This window comes from Mytilus edulis, chromosome 9 (genome assembly GCF_963676685.1).
Source record: "Mytilus edulis chromosome 9, xbMytEdul2.2, whole genome shotgun sequence".
Classification (NCBI taxonomy): domain Eukaryota; kingdom Metazoa; phylum Mollusca; class Bivalvia; order Mytilida; family Mytilidae; genus Mytilus; species Mytilus edulis.
The window spans coordinates 46,946,211-46,967,969 of NC_092352.1; positions in this window are offsets into that span (position 1 = coordinate 46,946,211).

Sequence of the window (21,759 nt, forward strand, 5' to 3'; positions counted from 1 at the left end):
CATGTACTATTGTCATTTGTTATTTAAAGTCAGGAGCCTCGAGGACCCTCGACTCTGTTCTGAATTGTTTAAAACTAGACAAAAGATGATGTGTTATGATTGTCAATGAGACAACTCTGCATCCAAGTCACAATTTTAAAAAGTAAACCATTATAGGTCAAGTACGGCCTTCAACACTAGAATTGTCGATTTTCGTACCGAATGTTAGTGTTTCTCCTATAATACACTCACCATTTTAAAGTAGAAAAACAGCGTTGAATACAAATCAATTAATTAATCAATTAAGGAATGCTTACATCGGATAATACTCAAGGTCTTTATCTTGTGACAAGATTTCATTCCCAACGGGCCATATTGTAGTGTCTTCTTATCTTTTTGAATGTCTAAGTCTATGACACGATGGTCTTGAATTATAGATTCTGCGTACTGACATTTTTTAATCATCTTAATACGTGTTATAGTATTCGTTTATTTGTCTTTACTAATATTACTTTTACCGTTTGTTCTTATTTTGGTGATAACCATTTGATGTGGCTCTAGATCTGTAATTTAACATCCCGTCATTATGTTGTTTGCATTATCTTTCTTTTTTGCTTTGTCCGTGTGAATTTTTGTGTTTCTTTGATACATATGACTCTGTACCTAAATACCTTGCTATTGTGTTATTGTTCTATTATAAAATTATATTCTTTTTTTTTAGATGAAAAACACAATTAACCTATACACAAGCTGCAAGAAGGTAAACTTCTAGTTTACATTCTGCAGAGGATATGTCTAAAACCTATAGACTATATTTTTTGCATACTTTGAACGACATTATTTTATATCTCTACCTGTGTGACGTTTACATTCTGAAGTCATACGCAAGATTCAACATTGAAGAATGTTGATCTATGCAATATCTTTAAACCTTTCAATCGTTTATGGCAGGATTTAACATTCATAAATAAAACTAAAAAAAATAAGAAAGCAATAATGAGGTTGTTACATTTGATATGCCTTTGTGTGTATCTTTGGTAAATATTTGTTTGTTTTTATTGATATTAAAATACTTTTTGTGCTTGTATATTCTGTCATTCTAGTTTATGATATTTTCGTATTCTTGTCTTTTATTTTGCTAATGTGCTCTGTCTACATGCCTTTTGGTGTTACATCGAAAACTTGGTGTTTCTTCAAGGATACGAAGAGTTATTTGCTTTGTAGTGCGTTTCTGTCGTCTTTAAATGAGCTCAAAACCTTCTTTGATACATTTTGAACTCTGTTTTATTAGTTACGGTCAATCTATTGCAAAGTGATCACAAATTAAATCTCTAAAGTTCTCGTGATATCTTGAAGACGTTGATTTTCAATTATCAGCATATATTCCTATTGTTGTGATACATGGCTTTTGAACACCGTTATACTAATGTTGCCTTTAGTTATGATGCTCGCTATCCAGTTTTCAAACAAGAAGGTTTTTAAATACCGTTATTCATGGATAGTTCATATCTATATTTGAGCTAACAAATTTAAAGTAAAAATAAAAAAAAAGGATTTTTGTCTTGTTTTTGAGAAATGAGCCATTGAAGATTTTTCCGGAATTATTCCATCTAAATTTTCGTAAATCTACATTCAAAGGTGCGTACAAATAAAAAAAAAATATTGTTGGGGGGGGGGGGGATGAGATTACAAACATCAATTGCAGTTTAGTTTGCAAGCTATGATATTATCAATAACAAGTATCTCATTTTCCGAACTAGGTTTTTTCTAAATAAAAATACATCTTTGTAAAGCCCGATTTGTATACAAAGAAATACATGTATATATATTTTTATGTTTTATTATGTGAAACACTACAGTCACTATTACGGGAAAACAGAACAAAGTATTTTAGTACATACGTTTTATATTATCTGAAATAAAGATTAAAGACGTTAAGTTTACAAATTTGCAGCATCATATATTGGTCATTCCCTCAACAGGATTTGAAACCTTACTGCTGTGACAGCAAGGCAACTTTATTGGCAAAGTGTCTAGCACTCTAGATCACCATGCCAACTAGGCTATATAAACTATGAATTTCGTTAGTATAGTCATGATAATCGTCTTTTGTCCTATAGGGCGGGAAAAACTAAAAAGATTGGAGGTACTGATATAATTTTTATATGATTTTCTTTTTTGAGTTGTTCGTTGATAAATTTTAAAAGAATTTTTAAGAAACTAGTTTCAAGTTCCACAAACTAAGCTGACTTTAAATTAATTTGGCTTTTTAGGTCCAATAGCTCTTTATTGTCTTTCAAATCCTAATAAAGATAAATCTATAAAAGCGCACGGAACGCATACAATTTATAAAATATCATTGTTTACTGTGGCAACAGTTGTTGAGTTTGCTAGTGATTCATAAGCATTCAAAACATCTTACATATCCATCTTCAACTTTTTTGAATGAAATCGATAAACATAGCTGAGACTTCATATCACAGTTTTCATTGTAGGCTCGTTCTTTTAATCATTAAAATAATTTAGTAATAATCACCATTTTTATAGGAATCGTCACACTCTTGTTATAACTTGATAAGTTTTGTTAGTTGATTTAATAATTTTGGGAGCTATGAAACACATTCGTGAAGTATGTATTACTATTAGGTTTTTTTCGTATTACTTACTATTATATCATAAAAATGTAATACGTTCTCAAATAACCTCTTTTTCTAGAAGTTATAAATGTGTGCTATCATTAATTTTTGCAAAGACAAAATTATTCTCATAATATAAAAAAAAAGTGTTTTTTAAATTCGACAAACCGGCATAATATAAGTTAAGAGCTTGTTTCCAAATTTTATCAAATATTCAGTTGTGTTGATGCCAAATTGTTTATATTATTTAAAATGATTTAAACAAAAAATGGTTACGTTTGAAGACAAAAGTATATAATCTTTAATAATCCTATTGCTTTAAGGGGTCTAACTCATTGTAATTTGATAGTTCCTTAGCCAAACACTGAACTGTTAAAAAAATCATTTGCTTATTCTAAATCAGTATTATGGAACAGACTACCATATGAAAAGAGTAAAATCACAAAAATATTGAACTCCAAGGAAAATTCAAAACGGATAGTCCCCTAATCAAATACCAAAATCAAATGAGAAAACATGTCAAACGAATGGATAGCAACTGCCATATTCCTGACTTGGTACAGGCATTTTTAAATGTAGAAAATGGTGGATTGAACCTGGTTTTATAGCGCTAAACCTCTCACTTGTATAATAGTCGCATCAAATTCCATCACATTTACAACGAGTTGTGAACAAAACAGACATAATAGGTAAAATTGTCGAAATCGGGAAAGAGAAAAAAAGCAAACATACAACATATTAACACATAGTCAGAACACAATCGTATACTCATGATAGTTCAGTGTACTAAATAAAACATGTACACTGAACTATCATGAGTATACGATTGTGTTCTGACTATGTGTTAATATGTTGTATGTTTGCTTTTTTTCTCTTATTATTATTTTCTACTTGTATTGAATATAAGGGCCTCAGGAAATATTAGTAATTGTAACTAAATGTGCTACCCTCTTGAAATAAAGTTTTTATTATTTTCATTATTTTTATAATACATCGTTCAGTAAAAAAGAGGCGAAAGATACAAGGGGGCATTTAAGCTCATTGATCGAAAATCGCTCGAAAATAACTGACATCACCATGACTATTAAAGAGAAAAAAACAAACAGACAATAGTACACAAGACACAGCATAGAAAACCATAGACTTGGCAACACGAACCTCTCAAAATCTAGGGATGTTCTAGGTGCTCCGGAAGGGTAAGCAGATCCTGCTTCACATGTAGTACCCGTCGTGCTGGTCACGTTATTACAAACCCGATAAATAGTCTATTCGTAATTGGGTGAGAATTTTCTACTCTAATATTAATTCAGCTGTAAATCAAGGGGGTAATTTGTCAGATTTTTTTAACATTGAACGGGGTTGTAGACAAGGTGATTCGCTTTCTCTTTATTTGTTTATATTGTGTGCTGAAATACTATATATTAAGCTTCGCAACAATAAGAAAATAAAAGTATTAAAATCTGTTAGTATTGAAAATAAATTTTCTCAATTTGCTAATGATACTGCTATTATTTTAGATGTATCTGAAAAATCTCTAATTAAAAGCATGAAAGATCTTAATTATTTTTGGGAAATCTCAGGTTTAAAAATTAACTACAGTAAAAACCAGGTTGTATGGATTGGCAGTATGAAATACAGTCAGAATGAACTTTGTACTAGCTTAAACTTATCATGGGGTAAACATAATTTTTCGTACCTTGGAATAGACTTTGATGTAGATTTATCAAAGATGATACGATTAAATTATTTCAAAAAAAATATTGGAGATTGAATCTCTTTTAAGGCAGTGGAGAAAGAGAAATTTAACTCCAATTGGGCGTATTACAGTGGTTAAAACATTGGCATTACCAAAGCTTATCCATCTGTTTTCATCATTGCCAAATCCAGACTCCATATTTATTCAAAAACTTGATAACTTGTTTTATAGTTTTGTTTGGCAAAAACCATTTGGTAAAGTTAAGAGAGGAACATTAGTGAAAGATTATTTTGAAGGGGGTCTAAAAATAATTAGCTTGAAATCTTTCATAAAATCACTGAAATGTACATGGGTTAGAAGGTTGATCAATGATAAAAATTTACAGGAAACTCTTGCTTTCTATGGGATTGATTTTGATTGATTAGAAAATACAGGTGTCAAAAACATAGAAAAAAATATGAATGTATGCACAAATCCATTTTGGAAAGATGTTTTGAGTGCCTGGAAAGAAATTGTTGCATTAAATATTGAATATACATGGGAATGTTTTTGAATATGCTTTATGGATTAATGAGAAAATTAAAATAGAAAATGATGTTGTTTTCTACAAAGACTGGTATGACAAAGGTGTACACATTATAAATGATTTATTAGATGAAGCTGGAGAATTTTTTCTCTGACTAAATTCCAGGACGTTTATCACATACGTACAGACTTTCTGAAATAATATGGCTTAATAAATTGTGTTAAACAGTATTCACAACATTTTGTAAAATAAAAATGCTGAATCTCCAATTAAGAATTGTTACCCAAGCATTCCTGATAATATCAAGAATTTTTTTTAAACATAAAAAAAGGTTCTAAAGATATGTACTTCATATTGAGAAAATCTTACAGAACCAACAAAAAAAAAAATTATGGAAAAATTTGGTGTCACTAAAGATGAAATGAAACTCATTTATACACTTCCATTTAAAACTACTACAAATAGTAGAGCACAGTGGTTCCAATACAGGATAAAACACTTAGTTTTGACTTGGAAAAGATAAAACTTGTACAAAGCCATCTTTGTACTTTTTGTAATATACAACCAGAAACCATTATACACTTATTGTGGAAATGTACAAATTTTGTTAGAAAATTTTGATACATGGACTTCTTCTACAGCACACATAACACTTAACTAAAATTGTAAGACTTTTGTATTTGGTATTGTTGATGTTAGAAACTGTATTGTACAAAATAAGATATTGCTCTGTATTAAATATTATATTTATTCAAGTCGATGTTTGAAAAAAAGTTTATCATTTCAGGCACTCAAACATAAATTAAATGATCTGTACTGTACTGGAAAAAAAAAACCGTAGCTATTTATAAACAAAATGAAGAACAGTTTGAGAGATAATGAAAAAGCTGGCACTTTCTGTTTTTATACTGAGAACAATCACACAAATACATTAGACTTTTGTTTTTTAAAGGAGTAGGTCCGGTAAGGGCCGATTTCGGCCCCAAATTTCAGTTTCATCTAACGAGATATTTAGGACACTTTTTAAACACTTAAGTGTCTATTTCAATTGATTCGATAAGTTTATGTAAAAGATTTTAACTAATTCAGTCATTAAAAACGCTCCGATTGAAGCTTAAGTATGAAAAATCTATCAAATATGCCAAAAAACGTCACTTTTCAGATGGTTTTCGTCAAAAATGAAAGTGGCCGCATCCGTGTTCATCCTCAACCTTTATATATGTTATGTATTATCATCAAATACAACTTACATTTCAATATTATGAATGAACACGAATGCGGCCACTTTCATTTAAGACGGAAACCGTCTAAAATTTAACTAAAATGCTATAATTGTGAAGATTTCAGTAATTTAGCATGACTTTATGATGCTAGTACACGATATATGTACATTGTATTGTCAAACACAGCACATATGTATGTAGCAGAAGCATTCTACTTTCCAAAAAATAGCTAAAAGATTACATTTTCACAATTTTGCAAAACTGCTTAATTTTGGGCCCAAAAAGGGGTCTTACTGAACCTACTCCTTTGCTAATTTAACCTATAAATATGGCTCTTTACTTTCCATCTTTCTTGAATCAGATACCATATAATGGCAGTGAACCGCGGATGGCCAATTCTTCTTTTTTTTCCCTAAAAATTTCAAACTTGTATTTGTTTTGTTTTTTGGTTTTTTTTTTGTTGTTTTTTTGTTGTTTTTTTTTTTGATTTAATTTTTCTCTATCAATTTTTTTTTCTTTTTCAAAGTTTTACGATAGAAATAAAACAAAACATAGATAAAATAGTTTGCAGCAGAAAACTCAAACTGCTCTTAAGAATTAGTAATTGTAAGAAACGTTAAAATTAACTTAATTATAATTATCTGACATTGTATTATCTGCATTATAAATAATAATTTATATACTTTTGTATATTATCATGATTATGCATTATGTGTTTTGATAAAATAAAATAAATATAAAAAAAAATAGTCTAATTCAGTAGATCACATTCATGAAAAGGGAATGGGATTGTAGTCATGACATTGAAACATATCCGATATCATCTGTGAAACGGATATTACATAATGGTCAACCCACTCGTGATGGCGACCGTGAAATTTACGAAGGAATTATTCCAACTGCACAATTTGGAACTCTTAGTTTTATAGCTGCCTTGTGATCAGCAATCATCTATCAAGGAAATCATGATAGGAAATACATGCCTAATAATATCGTATCAATTGGGGTGAGTGATATTCTCATTTCTGACAGATTACTCCTTTTTACTTTTTTATGTTTTTTTGAATAATATTTGTCACATAAGACAATCTTGGTTTTTCTTTTTATAAATATGCATTTTAATACTAGGTTATTTTTTACTAAATGATAATATGTTTACTATTCAAAATAATTTCCTGCCAACTATAGATTTCTTAAATTCATAATCATATATGTAGCCTTCCTTCAGACAAAAGACATGATCAAGGACATTGTATGAGGAACATTTTCAAAAAATACAGCGATCTTCGCTCAACTTTATTGTGATCCTTTATCTATGTTTGATTGTACAGCTTAACAGGTATGCAACTTTAAAAATGAAATAAAAAATATCATAATGCTAGATAAAAAATATTTTTTATGGTAAAACTGATATTATAATGCACTTGACATAAAAAAAAACCAACACTATCACATATCTAGGCTTCTCCAGGATATTGTATAAGGACCATTTCAATTGAGTTTGAATTCTGCAGCGAACTTTGAACAATTTGAGGATGATCTTATATCTATGTTTGATTGTTCAGGTTTTCAAGTAGTAAACGTCGATACAAAAGTAACAATAATATCCTGATACAAGATTAAAAGTTTATTTTTAGTAAATGTGATACGTCTTATTATAGAAAAAAATGTGGGCACAACAGTGTTTATTTTCAAACATCTGATATGAACGATGACACAAAAGTGTCAAAATGTCAATATTTTTCACGAATCTTGAAAACCAAAATTTAGGAATACTCAAATATATGTTACAATCAGTGCTAGCAACGAATTCCATTAAACAAGTATATGAATAATGATATTGTTTAAAAAAGGTATACATATGGACTTAATCAAGTATACCTTCTAGGGGACAGTCGATGAACAAATAAGTAATCGATGTGAAAATTTCATAACCAAAGTCCCTGTAATACAGTCTGTGGATCTTCTGCAAACATCATTTCTTTATTTGACACAAAATACCCATCTTCTATTCAATGCAAATATAATGATAAACAGTTTTGCTTTGAACAACGTTTCCCTTTGTTATACATATACCAAAGAGCATGTTGCTTTTATCATGTATTTGTACTGTTTTATATTGCAGGATTTTGAAAAGTTTGTAAAACACAGGCCTACTGAAGGGGCCATTAACCTTAAAATACGACTCTGCCACTATTAAAAGCAAACTTACTATTTTTAATTTGGTTTCTCTTGTTTGATATTTTTTTTTACATCTTTTGTTTGTTGTTGAATAAGCGGATTTAATACAGGTTTTGTCATAACTTTAGTCTAGACCCCTTTATACGCATTAAAAATTCCATTAATTGGATGTTTTAGATAACATGCAAACGACTGTTGGAAAAAAGTAAAATAAAAAAAATACTGAACTCCGATTTTTTTATTTTATTGCTTCAGCGGCTCACCAAAACGTAATACTAAAAATAAATTAAGGACTGAAAGTATATATACATAATACTTATGATATATGAATTTAAGGCGCAATTACTACATAAGTAAGTCGCCTACCAAAACCAATAACAACAGCTTCAGCGGCTTTAATACAGTTTATTATCAAAACTTTAGTCTAGACCTGTTCATACACATTTGAAATTTCATTGATTGATTGTTAGATAAGAGAGGGATGAAAGATACCAGAGGGACAGCCAAACTCATAGATCGAAAATAAACTGACATCGTCTTAGATAACATGCAAACAACTGTTGGAATTTTGAATTTCGTTGCAGGAAAGGATGTCATTTATAACGGAATTGTGACCCCGCATAACCCAGAGTCGATCAATTTTGTACAATTTTACAATTAAATTAACATTTCTCAAGTTGCATCTGACATTTTTAGACCATAACATCGATACAACTGTTGTTTTGCAAATTCCGAAATGAAGTCCTTTGCAGAACTGTAGACCCTATCAAACATTTGTTCGAAATATATGTGATAACAAGAAATATTTTCATTTCCTTACCATACAGATAAAGAGGTTATCGATATTTGATTCAGTTTCCGTATATGTTAGATATAAAAGTCAGAGCAACAAAAACATTTCAATATAGACCCAAGGTGTTTGGAGAAACAATCTGATTATAATGGACAATTTTCATCTGTAAGTAAACAAATTGTACTAAACAGCCATAAATTGACATTTAATATATATACGTTTTAACTTTCAGGATTACATTACAAGATAAAAAATGAATATGGTAAGGTTCGTGTTACTCCGTCTTTAGTTTTTGATATTGTGTTTTGTATACAGTTGGGTGTCCTTTTGTCTTTTTGTAATGGCTTTGTCACTTTATTTTCGCATTATGAGTTTTAATATCCCTTTTTGTATCTTCCTTATCTCTTTTTGAAATATATAAGAGATTTTAAAACCGGCTTTATAGCTTCTTAGTGGTTGTAATCAGTGTGGCTGTAAGACACAATGCTAATATCTTGTGACCAATTTATAAGGGTTGCGTTTTGGTGTTTTCATCATTTAAGGTTAATCTGAACTACAATTGAAAGGCACCTGGAATCTATACAAACTCTAAAGTTGGCTTTATAATTATGTTTATAAAACTTTAACATGCAGTTTATGTGCCTCGAAGACACCTGATAAAAGATATTCCAGGAATACGTAATATCAAATTACTGAAAACGACTATCACATTAACTTTTCTACACTATCAACTACTTGTTAGGGTCAATTTGGAGAACTTGTCTTGGAATCGGGAAACAATAGGAATATGTCGTGTGCCATATACAAAAAAGAAATTGTACGTAGATATTGTATAGAAAAAGAGTACTTAGGATTGTATAAAAATGTTTTCTCAAAATAAACTGAAAATTTAAATTAAATGATCTGTACTGTACTGTTGAATGACGATTTGTATTACATGTTGACTATTTTAATACAATTGCGTAAAAAATGAACATCACTTATTTAAAATTAGAAGATGTGGGATACTGACCAATGAGACAACCCTCCACAAGAGACATAATGGTACTTAAATAAATAACTTTGTTGCACCGTACGACCAACAATGATCAAAACCCATACTGCATATAGTCAGCTATAAAATGCTTCCGATAAAAGTATGCTTATTATTTTCTATATCTAAGCATGTTGATAAATGATTGTTAATTTTAATTGTTTCATATTTGTTTTCTTTGAAAAATAGTTTTCTTTCTATTTTGTTATTCCAATTATGGGAGAAGTTCTTTTTGCTTGACACACCTTTTTCCCTTTTTTTAGATAAATTTATAAATAAAATCATAATTATAAATATCTGTGTTAGAATGGAATAAATAAGTATGAAAAATGATGCATATGTTTTGACAAACCACGCAATTACAAGCCAAATGGCGTTCCGTACAATTTTATCTCTAAAATGTGTTTCTTACAGAAACACGAATTTTTTTTGAGAAAATGCAATAGCACAACAATTGTACAGACTTACCCAATTGTGTCCTATTATATTATATGCTTACAGCGTGAATCAAATATAGTGAGTAATGTCAAAAAGGCTGAATACGAGTTAGAGAAAACTCGACTTAAATGTATATTACATAAACAGACGGTAATCAATTTTCAGTTTCGGTAAGACATTCATATTCATGTACCATACACACACTTGTCACATCCACTCTAACACACACTTGTCATATCCACTCTCCCACACACTTGTCATATCCACTCTCACACACACTTGTCATATCCACTCTCACACACACACAAAAACAAAAGTTAAACGAAATGTTCAGTGAACTATGGAGCGAGAGGTAACGCTTTTAAAAATAACTTGTTGATTTCATTTAAAAGAGGTTAAACATAACAAAGAGATATTCAAAACGATGAGTCACAATCAAATTGATAATGTTATAACAATTTTCTGGAAATGTTTTTAATCATTGGAGAGTCCAAATCTGAAAATAACTATTAATCAGTTTGAAGTTCCATTACATGTACTTAATACATCTAAACAGACAGAAGAACAGAGTTTTACTTTTTTAATAAATTCATAACTGGTTTTTTTTTCGGGAGATTTTGCTAAAATATAAATAAGAGACTGTTTTTAATTTCAGTTTGAAGAAAAACTAAAAGATTTTACCAATGATACGTTCTATTGCAATGCACAATTTTGTGCATTTTGATAAGGAACAGAGATTGGAATTTGAAGAAGGGACAAATTTTATCATTGGGAGCAATTCAACCGGAAAAACAGCTATCTTTGAATTAATTCGCCGTTGTTATTCCAACAAGATAAATTCATCCACAACTTCTGTACCAAATACAAATAAATTGGCATATGCCGTTTGTCATTTTACAATACCTGCTGGTTATCCCCGAATAGAACTCCAAAAACAACCGAAAGAAATCCTTACGGGTATTTTTATCAAGAAACATATTAAGACTGTGTGTAAGAAGGCTAAAAGGAGTTCTGCAAAGAAAAAAGAACATAGAAGAATTGACATAGAAAATGGTTGTAACTATTACAAACTTATCTGTTCAATATTGACTGACGATTCAATTCAAACGTTTGTCAAGAAATTTGAAGGACAATATGGATACAATACAGAAGATCTTGTAGTCAATAGTATACACTGCAAACAGATAAACACTGAAAAACTGCTTATAGATGAGGTTAAAAATTGTGGAACCAGTGATGATATTGAAAAGTTATTTAAGCTGATTGAGAAAAACTTTGAACTAACTGCATCGACCGAACCCTTTCAAGAAGCAATGACAACTATGAATATATTTTATGATTGGTTAGAACGAGGCTATGTTGGTATATTGCCAATGCGATCAATAGGCCATCTACAGTGGACCAATAGTATAAAGTTAAACAAACAAAAAAATAGAATTTCTAACTATTCAAAGGCTAATCAGAACTCAGAAATTTTATTACGTCTTCTTGGTAATGACAAAGTAAATAAAGAAAAGGAGAACAAATTTCATAGATATATTGTACATCCTTACGAATTCAGTGAAAGTGATGGAACAATTTTGGTAAAGGAGAAAGGAGCTGTACAGTCGACTCAACTTTTGAAAATACCAGAAGGTGTCATAGAAGCCAAACAGTTAACCTTAGTTCTTGCACACGAAGAATATTCAACAATCACCTTTGAGGAGCCGGATCGGGGTATGCATCCGCACATGATTAAGAAAATGCGAGATTTAATTTTGAAGCATGTTTCCGGGAAAACAGTCCTGGTAATATCCCACAATCCATCAATCATTGATAACTGGGCTATGTCAAGAACCTTTGTTTGTTCAAAACACGTTTTCGGGGGTAAAATCAGCCATTCTATTTGCAAAGTACCCAGTGAACCTGACATAAACAAGTATAGCAGAATTGATGAAATAAGAAGTCTTCTTTTCTCATCGCGAATTCTTTTTGTCGAAGGCATTACTGACAAAATAATTATTGATGCAATATTTTGCTTATTGATAAACGGTGACAGTAACGTAAGAATAGAAAAACAGATCACGACCGAACAAAAGCATTTCCTTCTTTCGATTGATATTCGTGAAATGTCAGGTAAAGATGAGGGTTACAAGAAAAAGGATTTTTGCGAAAAGCTTGGGAAAGAGATATTTCTTTTGTTTGATTCAGACCAGAAAAAGAATGGTAAGAAAGAGAATGTCTATATATGGAAAACTGGTGCGATAGAACGTAGGTTTATTGATGTTATTCATAACGGAGATCAAGCTTCAATAAGTGCTTGCAATAACATTTTCCGCATAGATTTGCGAAAGAAAAGTCCTTGTTACAATAAAATTGATGAATACGTAGAAAATGAAATAAAAAAAAACAAAAATAAAAACTGTGGGGGGAAAAACAAAACAATCTGAAGGTAAACCAAAAAATTCCAAGGAAAGAATCAAAATTGAGAAAAGACTCAAGAAACAAAAACTGTTTAAAAAGGCTCAACCCGAGGAAATCATAGCAATTGCGCGCGCAATGATAAATTTTTCAGACGAAGTAGAGGAGTTCATTAAATTTTTAATGGAAAAAATCTCTAATGAAAATAAAAGGAAGTATGATGATCGAAAATAATCCACATCGGAGAAAAAAATCATCACCCAAAATATGGGAAGATCCGGCAGAGGAGCCCTATATGCCTGTAGAATATCATACCGGTCAATATAAAATTTAGAAGAATTTAATTCAGAATGAATGTTTTGTTTTAGTACGTTTTTATATAAAAAAAAAATCGCTTGCTATGTGATTCGCCGTACACAGTAACCAAATTACTGATCTTAATGTTTATCATTAACAAAGTTTGTCTATAATCAACTGAGTGTAACGCCATTTAGTTCCTTGTTTATTTAGGGTGTACACGTGTTTTATGCCTATGTTAGTTTGATTTACTGGGCACTTTATAAATATTCTAAAGCCTGGTATTTCTTAATCATAAGCAATCCGATGAACTAGGTATTATAATTTACAGTTGTCACTACACATACAGATAGTCAGACATATATATATATATATATATATATATATATATATATATATATATGTAAAATAGTACAGTGGTTGAATGCTTTTAAAGATATAATAGCATTCTGTAATTATACTGAGGAGATGATAAGATGTCAATTACTGTACGATTAAAATACTTTGTGCATTGTGTCCTTGTTCAATTCCCTACGAGAAGGTACCACTAAAGCTGCTTTTTATTAGCTATAGGCAGAGGAGGGACAAAGGCGTCTGCACAATGTAGGCGGAGTTGTCGTAAAAGTATGAAGTATAAGGTACAGGTTCCAGACCAGCGAGGGAGACCGGGGAGGAAGTAACGAATCAGATCTACTCTAACATTGTTAATTTTCTAGGCATTTAGTATAGAAAACTTACACTTAAAACATTACTCTTGAAATAAGACTTATTGAGGAGGGCAAGGGGTTATCTGTTAAACTGTTTTGGGGAAATTCAATTCTTAGTTATCTGTTATCTGAAAATAAATTTGCTCTTAGCTGTTAGCTGTTATTGTCTGAATGTATTTGCTGTAAACTTTTATTGAAAATTGGAATATTGTCAGCATTTTGACAGCAAATTTTCGGTAGAAAACAAAAATCATTTAACATTTGGGTCTTAGCACTGGTAATATGGTGGTCCCTTATTCGGAAAGGGATTCCAGCATGAGTAACATACACATAACAGAATACCACATAAACATATTAAAATCAGTCGGGTCCAGGACCTTTCCTGTATATGTTGTGTTCTATGAACTTATATTTAGAGCTACCTATTTACTAGAATTGGTTTACTCAATGTATGATAATAAATTTATGTTATGGAATACTTTTGTCAGCATTTATTTGTGTACATCTGAAAAAACTCACACATGCTAACGAGTGTACGTATTGCTCCTGAATCTGTTCCTTACTATACAAAAGGTGTATCGGTTAAGGTCGTATGGACCTATGCCACTCATAATCCCTGTTTTCCTATTAATAATATTAAGAACTCTGCGAATTACACATTGGTATAATGTTCCCTGTATCACAATACGAAAATATTAAATTCAAATAGTTCTTAATTAACTGTTATCTGTTTTGATCACCTTTCAATGCCTTGTTATATAAATTATCTGTGTTGAGTCAATTCAATTTGCTTTTTAGCGGTTAATGAACACCCCTTGTCCCTTCCTAATTGTATCGGTTCACTAATTCTTTGTGGTGACTATTGAGTTTATCCAGTGCCGGCTTAAAGTAGCACAATACAAAGATTTTTTACTTCCAATCTCCAACCTATTTTTATCAAACCTATAAAATGCTGTTACTTTCTTAAAACTGCATATAAATTAATAAAAGAGGTATATATAGAGAGATTAAAGATTAATCTTTTAAATGAATGCAATATTTTTGTTATGCAATCATTATGTAATCAATTATTATGCAATTAATGGCAAAATCTTGGTCAGTTCACTTGAATGAATTTAGCTCTTTCATCTCTATGGCTACATAAGAAATTTTAACGTTATTGCAATTAACACAGCAGGAGCTACAAAAGAGTGTCTCAAATTATCGCTATCGTATTCCATTCTCTCATAAATTTGTATTAGTGTATACATCCTTACCACATAAAAGTATATAATGTATGATAAGGTGTAAAATTTGATCTATACATTCTAACCAAAATCTTAGACACACTTTTGTAGATAATGGCCCTAGGAACAACATATGATATAATCAACCCTCTCAGGGGATCCATGAAGAAGCTAATTTCAATTGAAAGTGGAAATTTCTTGTAAAATTGTGTAGACACAGTTATCATTATAATTGATTACATAATTGTTGTATAATACTAACATTGCATTAATTTGAAAGAGTAATCTGTTAGCTATCAATAGATACCACTTTTATAAATTTGCAAGCATTATAAAGAAAGTTACAGCATTTTAAAACTGGGGAATTGGAGGTTTAAAATCTTTGTATTGTGCTACCTTAAATCAGATCTGCGGATTTTAAAAATTGTGTGTATTACCCTGATATAAACATAACTAACACAACCGGATTCCTAAATAACATTAATTAAGGAATGACTGTAATATTTTTTCTGTCTATGAAGAAATAACATAAAAAATCTGGTGCACACTGAATAACACGCGTAGCGTGTTATTTAACAGTGTGCACCACATTTTTTATGTTATTTCGAATGGACAGAAAAAATATTACAGTCATTTCTTATAATTTCATTCTAAATTCCATTTTAAACCGTAGAAAACCATGAAAAAACGTTGATGACGTCACGGTCACATGACTAAATTATGTTTATGGGATCATAACAAAATAACGTCATCCGATCAGAAGACGCGTTACATCCAAAATTAAATTATTATAGCATAGATGATAACATATTACATTCTTTAAGATGCAAGAGTTTTAAATTGCTAACTATTAGATTGGTTTCTTTTCAAAATTACGACTTTCTTTTCCAAAATTGGCCAATATTGCAAAGCCTAAAGAGATCTAGTCACGTTTGATGTATTTGAGCTCCTGATTTTGCCATTTGATTAGGGACTTTCTGTTTTTAATTTTCCTCGGAGTTCAGTACAAATGTATTTTTGTGATTTAAACTTTTTCGAGATATAGATTTTTTGTTCAATTATTAGAAAAGGGGTGAAAGATACCAGAGGGACAGTCAAACTCATAGGTTATTATGAAAGTGAAATATTGAGAGAAAACAATCGCATTTAGCAACCAGTTTGGTTCTATTTTTGACAAAATAAGCAAAGAAACTTTGCTTAAGAATTATTCTCTTGCAAGTTTATTATTCGACCTGTTTAAATACGTATTCATGCGAACCTCAATTGAACCTCTTAGATATAGATGGGTAACGCATGCACAAGGCGTGTTCAGCTAGTAAAAGGAAAAGAATGTCATCATTGAAAGTGAAACAAGGGTAACCATATAATAAAATTGACTGATTCGATCTTCAAAAACTCATTCTAATACAGGTAAAGCGATTAGAACTTGTATTATTTTTTTTTATCTATGATATGAAATCAAACAGACCTAGAAAATATGATTGCACGAGTTCGCTATCTATTCATATATATGTTTATGTTAACAACAGGTTATATAACCGTCGGTAGGTTGCGGAAGGTCACGTCGATGGTTAATTAGATGGCATGTAGACTAGAATTATATAAGACTGCGCAGAATTCCATAAAAAGAAATGAAAATTGAAGTCTTATATCGCTGTTGTGAAATTTCAGTATAAAAAAATAAAAGATGTCAGGATTTTACGAGAACTGTGTTAATGATTTTATTCATAATATATGTTTTGCAAAAAAGAAATATGATCCGAAGAACAACTATTTAAAAGAGGGACGAAAGATACCAAAGAGACAGTCAAACTCATAAATCTAAAACAAACCGACAACGCCATGGCTAAAAATGAAAAAGACAAACAGAAAAACAATATTACACACGACACAACATAGAAAACCAAAGAATAAACAACACGAACCCCACCAAAATCTAGGGATGATCTCAGGTGCCCCGGAAGGGTAAGCAGATCCTGCTCCACATGTGGCACCCGTCGTGTTGCTTATGTGATTACAAATCCGGTAAATAGTCTAATTCGGTAGGTCATATTCATGAAAGGGAAGGGGATTGTAGTTACGACGTAAGTAACATATCCGATATCATTTGTGAAACGGTTATTCCATAACGGTCAACCAACTCGTGATGGCGTCCGTAAAATTTACGAAGGGATGATTTCAACTTCACCATTTGGAACTCTTGGTTTAATAGCTTCCTTGTGAGCAGCAAACCTCTATCAAGAAAATCATGATAGGAAATGCAAGCACGGGAATATCGTATCAATTGGGAGATATATACCCCGTATGCAGGTGCTGCTGGAATGTTGCTACTTAGAAATGGAAAGTTCACAATTGGAAAGCTGAAATCATCCCTTTTGTCGTAAAGTTTTGTCCCATTTGCCCTGTGAACAATATTGTAAGTGAAGCTTTGTGAGAATATATTTTAAAAGATACATGTATTAAAACTGTATAACTATAAACTTTGACTTTGGAAAAAAAGCAGAAATATTTACATAAAAATAAGAAAATGTTGTGTGACTGCCAATGACCAACTATCCTCAAGAGACTAAATGACCTATAAGTTACCATACGGCTTTGAGAAAACCCATACCTCACAGTAAGCTATAAAAACATTACAAATGTAAAATAATTTAAACAAGAAATCCAACGGCCTGATTTTTGTACAAAAAAAGTAAAATAACTAAAATACCAAACTTCCAGGAAAATTCAAAACAGAAAGTCCGTAATCAAAATCAGTGACAAAATTTAAAAGTTTAAACAGATCAAACAAATGGAAAACAACTGCCATACGGTATTCTTGACTTGATACAGATATTTTCTTATGTAGAAAAAAAATGGTTGATTAAACCTGGTTTTATATATAGCCAGCAAAACTTCTTACTTGTATGATAGTAGCATTATTCTATTATTCTATTATATTGACAACGATGTGTACACAAAACAAAAAGACATAATAGTTAAAAATGTCAAAAATATGGATACAGCAGTCAACACTGTATTTATAATCTTAATCATTATAAAAACAAAAAAATATGTAACAAAGAATCACTTAAAGGCATATAGACAAAGCACATTGGCAAATATGAAAGACAAGAATACATTTTTTTTAACATAGCACAATAACACAATGACGGGATGAAGTACAGAGCCACGTCAAATGGATATCATCAAAACTATAAAATAAAAAACGAAAAACAAATGCGATATTCAGCAACAAGTTTTTTTCTTCTGTCAGTATTGATAATATAACAATAAAAATATATGCATTTCCATAACGTTACGGTTGATTTTTTTTTAAATCTTTACAAAACGTAGGGAATGTATCTGCTCTGAATACTTGTCCGGGTGCGGATTTAAGATCGGGATTTTTTGCGTATGAAAAAATTATGAGTTTTGAATTTTCGTTTATAATGCCCTTGAGCATCACTGAAGAGACATTAGTTGTTGCGATGCACATCTGGTGCTGTAATATTTGTGTTGTTGATAATATTTCACTGTTTTTACAAGTTCTGTCTTTTATGAAAATATAAGTTAAGCTTTTTGACAAAGACATTTGAATCCATGTCCTTGTTGTTGTCTAGGAAGAGTTAACATTAATAAAGAATAAAGCTGCAGCGCCCAATATTCCTATTATTCGGGGTATTATATGAAATTGGGATAGTAAATCATTTCATTTGATTTTATCTTTGTTTTGATATCAACTTTTAAATATTATCGGAAGTAGATTATGGGTATATAAAAATGAGTTCTCAATCAAACGATACAAATTTACAAAAGACATTCAAGTATCATACGGGATCAACAGACAGGAATTAAATATTAGGTTGTAATTATTCTGAAATATATGTTACATGTACAATAAATAGATGAAATTAGGATTTAAACGTAAATACATGCAATTCTCGATGCACTTATTTAATACAAGTAATTCCTAAAACTGCCCAGTTATTACAAGTAATTAAGAAGTTTTAAATGAAATTTCACTCCTATTTACTAGCTGTTATAAAAATGTGGTAAACAGTTTTAAATCACAAAAATACTGAACTACGGAAAGTCCGTAATCAAATGGCAAAATCACAAGAACAAACACTTCAAACGAATAGACAAACAACTATTATATTCCTGACTTGGTACAGGCATTTTCTTATGTAGAAAATGGAGGATTGAACCTGGTTTTATAACGCTAAATCTCTCACTTGTATGACAGTAATCTACGAGACATCAAAGGTCGGCATAGCTACTTTTCCAATACATACAAAAATGCTAGCTATTTTTGAGCAGGAAGATGATCTGAATTTAGAGATGACCAATATGCATCTTGGTTTAATTTCTCAAAGTAGAATTTACAGTGGTAACGAGGATTTGATTGATCCAGTTTCTCACATCAGTTAACTGATATGCATCCAGCATAATAGATAGCACCAGATAGTATAAAATATCTGACAGACAACCAACCTTGGAAATACAGAAGCCTCATTACTTGACATATTTTAACTTCTGAATGACTATACTTCAGATTTTTTCAAAATATTGAACTTGAAATTTTAAAAAAACATACTTGAACTGGAGTATTCAGCAAGCTGCAACGACCTAATGAACAAATGAATGGTTTTAACATTTTCAGTAAAAGGGATAAATACAGCGGATATCTTAACTAAAAGATACAATAAAATGTCGTTTCTTGTAATCTTTTTGATATCTGTAATAAATATCCAGAAAAAGATATGTTTGTTTTCAAATAATACACCTACATTTTCTTGGAAACACAAAAAAGGCGATATGACATGATTGTACATGGAGAACTATCTACCAAGTACGTAATTTTACAAAGCTTTCGGAAAACTAAATGATAAGTGTATTCAAGGGATCAAATGTAATTCTTAGTTCAGAATGTATAGATAGTAAAGTTAAATGAAAAGACGTGTAACAGAAAGTGGGGTACAGCCTCTGCATTCCAGACTTGGTTTTAAAACATATTATTCTTAAACCGGACAAAAAAATATTTTTAAAAACACTCTCTTTGACAAAACAGGCATATCTACACAAGGGGATGAAATTATAATACAAGTTTTGACTTTCTAAATGAGCTACGATTGCACTGAACTCTTTAAAAGTATCAACAATTTAAAGTCTATAAGTCTCTATTAAAAACTTTAAAAAAAAATATTTTACTTAATCCTGACTTGCTATGTTCTCTAACGTAGGTTAAATTATTAAAATAGTGAATAAAACATGGTTTCAAAGCACTCTAACGAATGATATTTCGGTGTTCTTTTCATGGTTACAAGAAACTAATATATGGTTTCGTGGGACTCAAAGTAACGTGACATATGTACAAAAATGTATTCTTATAACTTATAGGTCACTTCAAGTTGAAGTTCTCACTAACAGATATAGCATTTGGATAATGATATATACAGAGATTGTACATGAAAATTTGGTTGATTGGGTCCAATTACTAAAACTGCCATAACAAATCTTGCATATAGACATGGACACTGACACACCTCTTCTCAACTGGTATTACATAACTTATTATTCAGCGTTCATTTAGAACACGTTTTATGATAAATCCTAAGGAATGTAAGGGAACTTACGTCCAATCCAACACAACGTAAGCTGGCTGTGTTTCCAAGATTTGATCAACTAATTTGATTTGTACATGTATTTAGAATTTAAACCAAAAAAAAACGTATAAGATAGACCGACCAGTTAGATTCCAAAAAAAAGTATTCCAATACAGTAAAAAATGCCCCCAAAAAAGTTATCAAATTGTTAGATTGATTATTGTTTGCTTATAGCCCAGAGGAAATTTTTCCAAAGAAGGTCAATGTGGATGATGGGCTATTAAATATAGACTACCGTCGAGTGTTGAAAAGGAACAGAAATGTTGCTTTGAAATAGGTCACATACGGACACCTCTAATAGTTGCTAAAAAGATTCTATAACAAATTGGATTTCCCTTACTATAGGAATACATAGAATTTATACGTCTCCGTTTCGACTGCACATTGCTTACGTCTTTAACTGCTTACTTAATTTGGCCTTTTTAACTTTTTTATTCCATTATCACTGATGAGTGTTTTTATAGACGAAATGCTCGTCTGGTGTTTAAGTTAAACTCTTGGAACCTTCAACATCAGGTTTTAATTTGCATTCATGTTAAGAAGTAACGAATGCTCTTCCAATGAACTTTTGATGAACCCATGTTTTTGGTGATTTTTGGTGGGGTTCATGTTGATAAATCTTATGTTTTTAATGTTATATTCTGCACTTTGCGCGGGATAAAATCGGTCTTCCTCCGATCATGGTCAGGATTTAGTAAGAATTAACCAGGTCTTATCATTCACTTGCCCCCATCCACCCACTCCCTTTTTTCTCTAAAATCAAATGGTTAGTCTTTAGTTTGACTGAATACTCTATTGATCAGTATTAAAGTCACAGACCTGAATATCCGACTTGTGATTCATAAGAATGCATTCTTAATAAACACCATATGAACACAGGCACAGGCACTAGACGTTCTAGAACTGTCAATAATAAATTTAAATAATCAAAAAATTGGCAATGCGAAGAAAATAGTGTCCATACTATAAGTTATAT